Source organism: Mytilus trossulus, chromosome 1 (assembly GCF_036588685.1).
Source record: "Mytilus trossulus isolate FHL-02 chromosome 1, PNRI_Mtr1.1.1.hap1, whole genome shotgun sequence".
In the NCBI taxonomy this organism is placed as follows: domain Eukaryota; kingdom Metazoa; phylum Mollusca; class Bivalvia; order Mytilida; family Mytilidae; genus Mytilus; species Mytilus trossulus.
In genome coordinates, this window is record NC_086373.1 from 98,714,743 (window position 1) to 98,722,353 (window position 7,611).

The 7,611-nt window shown below is 34.4% G+C and overlaps 1 protein-coding gene across 7 annotated transcripts in view; it reads right to left on the minus strand.

Annotated features, from left to right (window-relative positions):
- The window catches only part of LOC134692933 (ELAV-like protein 1), a 34,304-nt gene that overhangs the window by 26,298 nt on the left and 395 nt on the right, over window positions 1–7,611 (minus strand). The window contains exon 1 of one of the 7 annotated variants that reach the window (XM_063553635.1): window positions 7,304–7,584. The exons of the other annotated variants lie outside the window; for them this stretch is intronic. The gene's annotated coding sequence lies outside the window, so the exon portion shown is untranslated. Of the gene's footprint in view, window positions 1–7,303; window positions 7,585–7,611 lie in introns of those variants that run through there. 7 annotated transcript variants of the gene reach the window in all.

A 7,611-nucleotide genomic window follows, 5' to 3' on the forward strand; every position in this document is an offset into this window, starting at 1 on the left:
TAAAGTTGCAAGTTTTCTGTGTTCCTTGATTACGATATTAAGTGTTGCCCTACTGAGACACATAATTGATGTATGTCTACGTTCCTAAACTATCATTTTTCTGTTTGCTCTGAGCTCTTAAGGTACACTGAACCAGACTTAATCGATCGTATAAAAAAATATAACAATATCCATGTATATATGAATGTATACAATATGATTTTGGTTGTACTTTTTTCAGACTTGATGTGCACATTAAAAGAATTATTTAATCATTTATTTTGCAAAATGAGAAAATAAATTTCGTGTTCCAAAAGTAATGGGCAAACAAAATGTTTTCTTCTTCTTCAAAATTGCATTATAATTAATATATTTTGAGTTCAATTTTCGTGGTCGGTAAAATTCTCATTTTCATGATATACATCTTTATTCTTAATAAACTATCATTTTGACAAGTTATAGAAAATTAAATAAGTTTGTACAAAATATATAATATTCAATAAAATACAATTCTTAAACAAAGTAGATACCCGCGGTGGCGGACCCGAATGTATCTTCCGTTGTCAATCATTTAGCAGTGGCATGTAGTTTTTATTAATTTTCAGCTGCTCGAAAAGAAATCGTTAATTTAACGCAAACTCAAGTGTAACTTAATCCGGCCAAAGAGACAAGTGGACTGGTCATAGCCATGCTTGTCTATTCTCCTTCAGTCCCTGTTTTACCATTTATATGAGATTTCAAAAACCTCACACAAAGTGGACATTAAAGAGGGGGCTAATGAGTTATTTTCGTTCTTCGTGATCAAGGTTTATTGCTTGCCGGAATTCGTTTTAGCTTCGATTTCTTGTCCGTGACTCGTAATCAGTGCATTTTTCGTGACCAATTAAATTTTATATACGTTCTCTGTGATGGAGGTGTTAAATCGTCGTATTTCGTGAACAGTTTTGTGGTATTACAATAGAAACTACCCTTTATCTTAAAATTTGTCCTTCTTAAACTATATTCATAAATGACTGGCTTCATTTGAAGCATTGTACGGAAACCAGTCGCTAAATTTTAATAGCGCGGAGCTGTATGGTTCCTGGCAGTTTGGCCAGGTTTTAGAGTATGATACTGACTCCGATGTTGCAAATAAACATGGAGATATGTGGGACCTATTTTAGACCCCCTATTTAATTTATGAAAGAGTCTATAAGAAGAAGTGGGACTAAGCATTGGCGTTATGTATACGTTGCGGCAACAGAGACAGAGTTCCTTGATTTTTTTGGTTGAAAGAAAAAAAATCGATTCGGATTGGCGAGTCTGTTTTGGTACACAATTTCAAAGATGCCAATTGTACTTGGAGTACATTCTACTTTTCTAGATTAAAGACAGACCACGAAATTTTCAAATGGCATGTTTCAACAATATTTTAACACTTCCATTGGAATGGTCTTTCCCAAATGGCTGTTTCTCAACCTTTTTATCAAAGATGCGTGTTATGGCAATACTTTACTGAAGTATGGTGATATCCAAACTGATTTAAAATATAGTAAATGTACTATAACATAACTTTCCAGGAAATGAGTGAACACCGATGAGACCACCCCTCTCATTATAGATGGTTTGAGCGATATTTTTTACTTTAATTTTAGGTGTACGTTTTACATGATTTATAACTTGACATGTATTTAAATATCTCGTCTACTCATATTACAATTATAACGCTTTAATTTTATTAAAAGTTAAGCGTCCCGTTATTTTTCGAATTTGATTTTTTTTCTGCAGCACCAAATTCTTATTTTTTGTACATACGATTCATATAATGTTTTCATTATTATGATTTCTAAATGGAAATGAAAAACATTACTTTTTGCAAAAGCTACTATGATAAGGTTTCACATTTTGATAGTAAGTTGACTTGGGTTGATGTCGGGTTTTAACTCCTAGCGGATATTGTTATTTTGTTAAGAAAACATATAAGTTATTAATCTCCTTACCTACCCAAAATCAGTATCATGTCTATCCTATAACATTTGCTGAAAATTTTGGGTAAACGCAAACTTTCAGAACTGACTACCGTGCATTACATGATAGTCAAGTCACAATTATGAATTATGCATGAATGTACCTAAACAACGGTGTATGTGCAGACGCAACCGCTGCCCTTATGCACATATATACTGTACATATATGTTATTATTTTTTAACTCATTAACGTTGGCTTTTTGCTGAGTCATGCACCCCTTTCAACAAAAAACTTCAAACACCTGGATTCAAATCTGGTTTTATATTATTTGCATCTTTATAATTTAATGTCAGCACACGACAAAAGCGTGTTTAAAAAAAGTTTTATTGAAATTTGATCAGAACCGGTTCATACTTGTTCACATCAATATCATTTACATTCCCAAAGAAATTCTAACTCTCCTAAGAAATTGTTCACAAGACCTGATTTTCGAATTCTTAATCAAACACAGTCTGGAAAGTGTTCAAGGCAATGCAAATTCACATTTTCCGTGGAAAGTTAATATTACACGGGAACTTAACTCAACATTGCAGTCGGATATATCCGGCCGGTAGAGTTCTCATAAAATAAAATCATTTAGCACTCTTATAATGTAAAAATATCTGAGCAGTTAAAATATTTTTGACAGTTTTGTATAATAATTCTGATCTTTTCAGAAGTTTACTCGAACTAGCTGCCAGTACAACTACGAGTATCAGATCTGTGTCTTTTGATGTTGGGATGTACAAATACCCAGCTACGTCCACTCTTGTTTTCGTGAGTTGTATTTCATTTTTTTGTATCCATCTGCATGTCAGAATAGATGGGCCTATTTCAACTGACTTTTAAAGATCACTGTAACACCACTGTCCCAGGTTAGGGGGCCTCTTACATGTATAACTCCGCCATATTTTGAATGAACGTTCCTGTCCCAAGTCAGGAGCCTGTAATTCAGTAGCCGTTGTTTGTTGCTGTGTTACATATTTGTTTTTCGTTCACGTTTTTGTACCATGATTAATTATGTCGTTAGTTTTCTTGTTTGAATTGTTAATCATGTTATAACATTTGTCATATTATAGATTAGGATCGTTAGACCGCTGGTTTTGCCGTTTAAATGGTGTTACGATGGTATTTTTTTGGGGCCCTGTATAGCTTGCTGTTCGGTGTGAGCCAATGCTCCGTGTTGAAGACCGTACTTTGACTGATAATGGTTCATTTTTATAAATTTTGACGTTTGAAGATGAAGAGTTGTCTCTTATTGGCACTCTTACCCCATCTTCTTAATATATATCTATAGGCATGTTGTAGTGACCAAAATGTTATACAGATTTGTACTTATCTATCCCCCATTTTTAAAACTAAAAACAATCCTTACTAAGGAACACATCGTTCTTTATGCCAGGCAGATTTACACCTACCAATCGTTTAAGTCAACCAAGTACAGTTGCCATAATGCATACACTATCTGAGAAACAGACTAATAAACAAAAACTTGACATTGACCGATGAATCATGAAACAATTAACAAAAGATTCCTAATTAGAGTTTTTGCCCTCTAAGGACGAATTTGACCGTTTTGAAAGTTTACCTTTTTTGGCTTTTTTTTTATATTTAAATATTTTATACATAAATTGAGCAAAGCCCGAGAATCAGGGACATCCGAATGCTAATCTGGTGGCGGCAACGGCGCAACCTTTTTGTATAAATATTGATATTAGAAGGAAGAAGACCTGGATGCTCCATACCTTGGATACGTAATAGATGCCGTATGTAACGACGTTTCCGTCTGTCATATATTGCCAATTGTCCTTGACAGCATTTTCATGATGGTTAAGTGTTCTCCTTATTATTCATGATAATAGACAAAACTTGCATTTTACACAATGTTCTATTTTCATCCATCTCGGTCATGTCGCAATCTGATTAAAATTACCATGTCGGAATTTCAAACAAGATATATCAATGACAATTGTGATCATATTTGGTTCCAGTTGGTCCAGTAGTTTAAGAGGAGAAAGTTTTTGAAAATAATTAACGGACTATAGATCTTCGATTTCAAAAGTTCAAGTGCGCTGATTTTTGAAAAGCCCGCGAAATGCAAATTAAGACATACATTCCACTAACCTCCGATGAGAATTAAAGGCGTGCTCACGGGCGGATATATATAGTCATTTTAAAAGGGGATTCCAATCGTAAATCTAAATTGATAATTATTGACATTGGTCATAAAAACCAAAACCCGGATAATAAATATACAGAACGAGTAAAAGAGGTACCATGCATGCCAGAAGAAGTCACACGACCGAAAAGTATGGCAAACGGATAACCACTGAGCGCTAATGAATTTAGTTTCGAATATATTTCCGACTACTCCACTTGTAAAATTCTGCCAACTTCTAGAGAGTTGATTGTCCCACGTCGTCAGTTCACGACACAAAATGTCTATCATAAATATGACCAGGATATATCATACACGTAATAATGTTATCAAACCTCACATTATATGATGGATTGGACAGTCCAGTATATTTTTACTTTTGTAAACATTTGCATTACAGACTAAAAAATGTTCTAAGTATGAATTAACCTTGCTTTTACTGATATAAGTATTTGTTGTAATGTTCAAAACTTGGTCTGTCTCGACCGAGGTTCAGACCCATTTTGAAACGTAGATTGGAATGTCTTTTTTTTAAATGATCGAAACAAGAGTCGTGTCTTTTAGGGTGACAATACCAGGATGATAAAATATATCGGTAAGTCGGTCATGCATAGCCACCAGTGTAACTGATATCAGTTAATGCTACTACGAATACCCCAACGCGGGATGGTAGTGAAAAATAATTTCAACAATTCGTACCAATAAGAAATCATTCATAGGATTTTTTAAAATATTATATGCGCGTATATCAAGAAAGCTTAATACCCGAATATCAAAGTCAGCTGTTATAGTTTTCGCTACGCGGATACTATCCACTCCAAAGTCTAAGAAGAGGGGCGGGGTGGGCAGGACCTTTTTCGGGACGTCGGGATCGGGTGCTTTTAAGCTTTGGATTTTGAAATTGACCCTTTCGTGATCCGGGAATTCTTTTTTTCGAATGTCGGGATTTTAATTCTTTAAAGTCGGGACCTCGGGGTTTCATGTATGAAGCCCGGGATTTCGGGATCAGGACCCCTCCGACCCCCCTCAAAGAAGTATAGCGTATCGCAACATTGTTTTTTAAAATGAGATTGAGACAACAGCAAGACGTATCCTCAGGACGTTTCTAAAGTGCAGATGTTTCCATTTCGGAAAGAATATTCTACCTTTAAAAAGTCAATGGTTGCGGTGTCTCGAGTTTCTTCGAGTTCCTGTGCTTCTGTAACAGTGTCCCATAGATACATTTCTAGTTTCCGGCTCTTTGTAAAAGCGCTAACGGAACGAGATATCTGAAATGCATCGACGGCGATTGTGAAAACACGCGGTGCGCGCTCGGAAATATAAATTCTAACTTTACATACGTAACTACACGTGTAAAATACGTTTAATGAGCGGGTTTTTCTTTAATTACATAAAATTACAGGAATTACAGAAGGCAAATCCCTTGGAAAATGAAAAATAATACTTGCAATTTTATTTTTTTATATACTTCGCGGTTTGACTAGTGACATCACAGAATATGAAAATAAAATAGCCATTCTCTTATTCAAGACCAGACTTTATATAATACAATGATATATATGTAACTTAATACAATAAGTTTTTTTTTAATATTAGTCGACATGGTATGCAGATACTAAGTCCAAAAACATTGACAATAGGATTAGACACAAGTTTTGCAACTTAGAACGTCTTCTCCATATTCAGAGAACGACACAACATTATACAAAGCTCTATAAATGAATCGGTGTAAATGACGTTTTTGAACAACCAACTTTTACTACAAGCATTTGAAATCGGAAATATACGAATGTGAAACTAATCCACATGTATATTTCTCCCGAAATCCACAAAATTCAAGAACTGATTATTACGTTCATTATGGACCTATGATAGGCCGGTCATAGGAGTGGCAAACTGACTGTTTTCTTGATTATATTCGGGTAACTCATAATATGACCAGAAGCACATAGGATACAACCCCAACTTATGAAATTACTATAAATAGAACTGCATTTCTGACCGTGATATTCGGGAACATATTTACTGAGGCATCCTTTTGAGGAGTGCGTGCATACTGATGATATATGGCCTTTTTGGCTTGAAAGAACCTGGATCTGGGAGATTATACCAATTTTGCTCACAACCAAGAACTTACTACATACAACTTGCCATGATAAACGGAATTGCATAATGTCATAATTTATCAATCGGACTAAAATAAATAAAATTTAAGGTTGTATATCACTGCTAAGTGGGTTTCTCATTTTCGCCACATCTTTTCATGTTTTCTACAGTTTATGTTCAGATCTAAATGTTTTTGGTGTATACTGATATTTCTATATGAAGATAACTTCAAATGCAAAATATTCTTAAGCTTGAAAACGTGTTTGTTTGAATATAATCATCTAAAAAGATTGATTAAAGGATGTTTATAATTTCCTGTTTTTTGTCAATGGGGGACACATATTCGCCGTTTTTACACATCTATTTAAAACCAAATAACCGCAGCTTTGAACAACATTGACCAAACCAATTTCATTATAGATGAATAGCTGACATTTCAAAGGTGTTAAGAACTGAAATTGAGGGCATTCAGTCAAAGAATTACTTAGAAATACTTCTTTGAATTCGTGTTTTTTCTTCAGGAAATTGGCCGAAAATCGTTGTCCGTTTTAGGTCCTTTTCAGTAATTTTGTCTCAGTTTTAAAAAATAATCATATTTGTTATATAATATCATTTACCGGTATAAGTCTTCCGTTTCAGCCATCCTTTGAAGTTTTTACACCTCAAAATCATAAAACGGCGAAATTGTGTCCCCGGCGAATATGGGAATATATTCAATATAACCAAAACAAACACAACACGAGCCGGTTTGCTTTACTTCAAGTCGATTTTAAATGCTCACGAGCTTGCATGTGTTTTAGCTAGTTTATCTGAATATCGACTCTAAATAAAACTTTGAATGACCATTTCTGACAAACACTCCGACTATATTTGAACCTAGGCCTACTTGTATTGTCTGTACTCACCTGCGAAATTGCCGAACTGAGTGCATGGAACCAAGGAATTGATAAAATTTTGACATGCAATGCAGATTCAATGATGTGTATATTTTAGTCATCATCACGACTATCAATATTAAGTAAAGCAAGTATAAAGTAACTTAATGAGAAGCATATTTTTGTTGCTTTGCTTACCTGTCAAATAAAACTATTTCTTAATTCCAATGCTCAATACTTTCAACTGCAGACGAATTCGAATGAACAGAGATAAATTCAGTGTTCAAAATAAAATCCAAATGAGGTGCTTGTAAACTGAATATTTGAAAATCGGACTAATTTAGTGTATTCACTTAATAAAAATTACTAGTCAATTTTAAGAGACCACTTATGTAACAAATTAAACCATGAACTAAGAAAAATGCAGACCACTACGGAACCTAACCTTCAACCATCAGCGGAATGAAAACAAATGCAAGGATACACTCAGCATCAGTAATGTATGA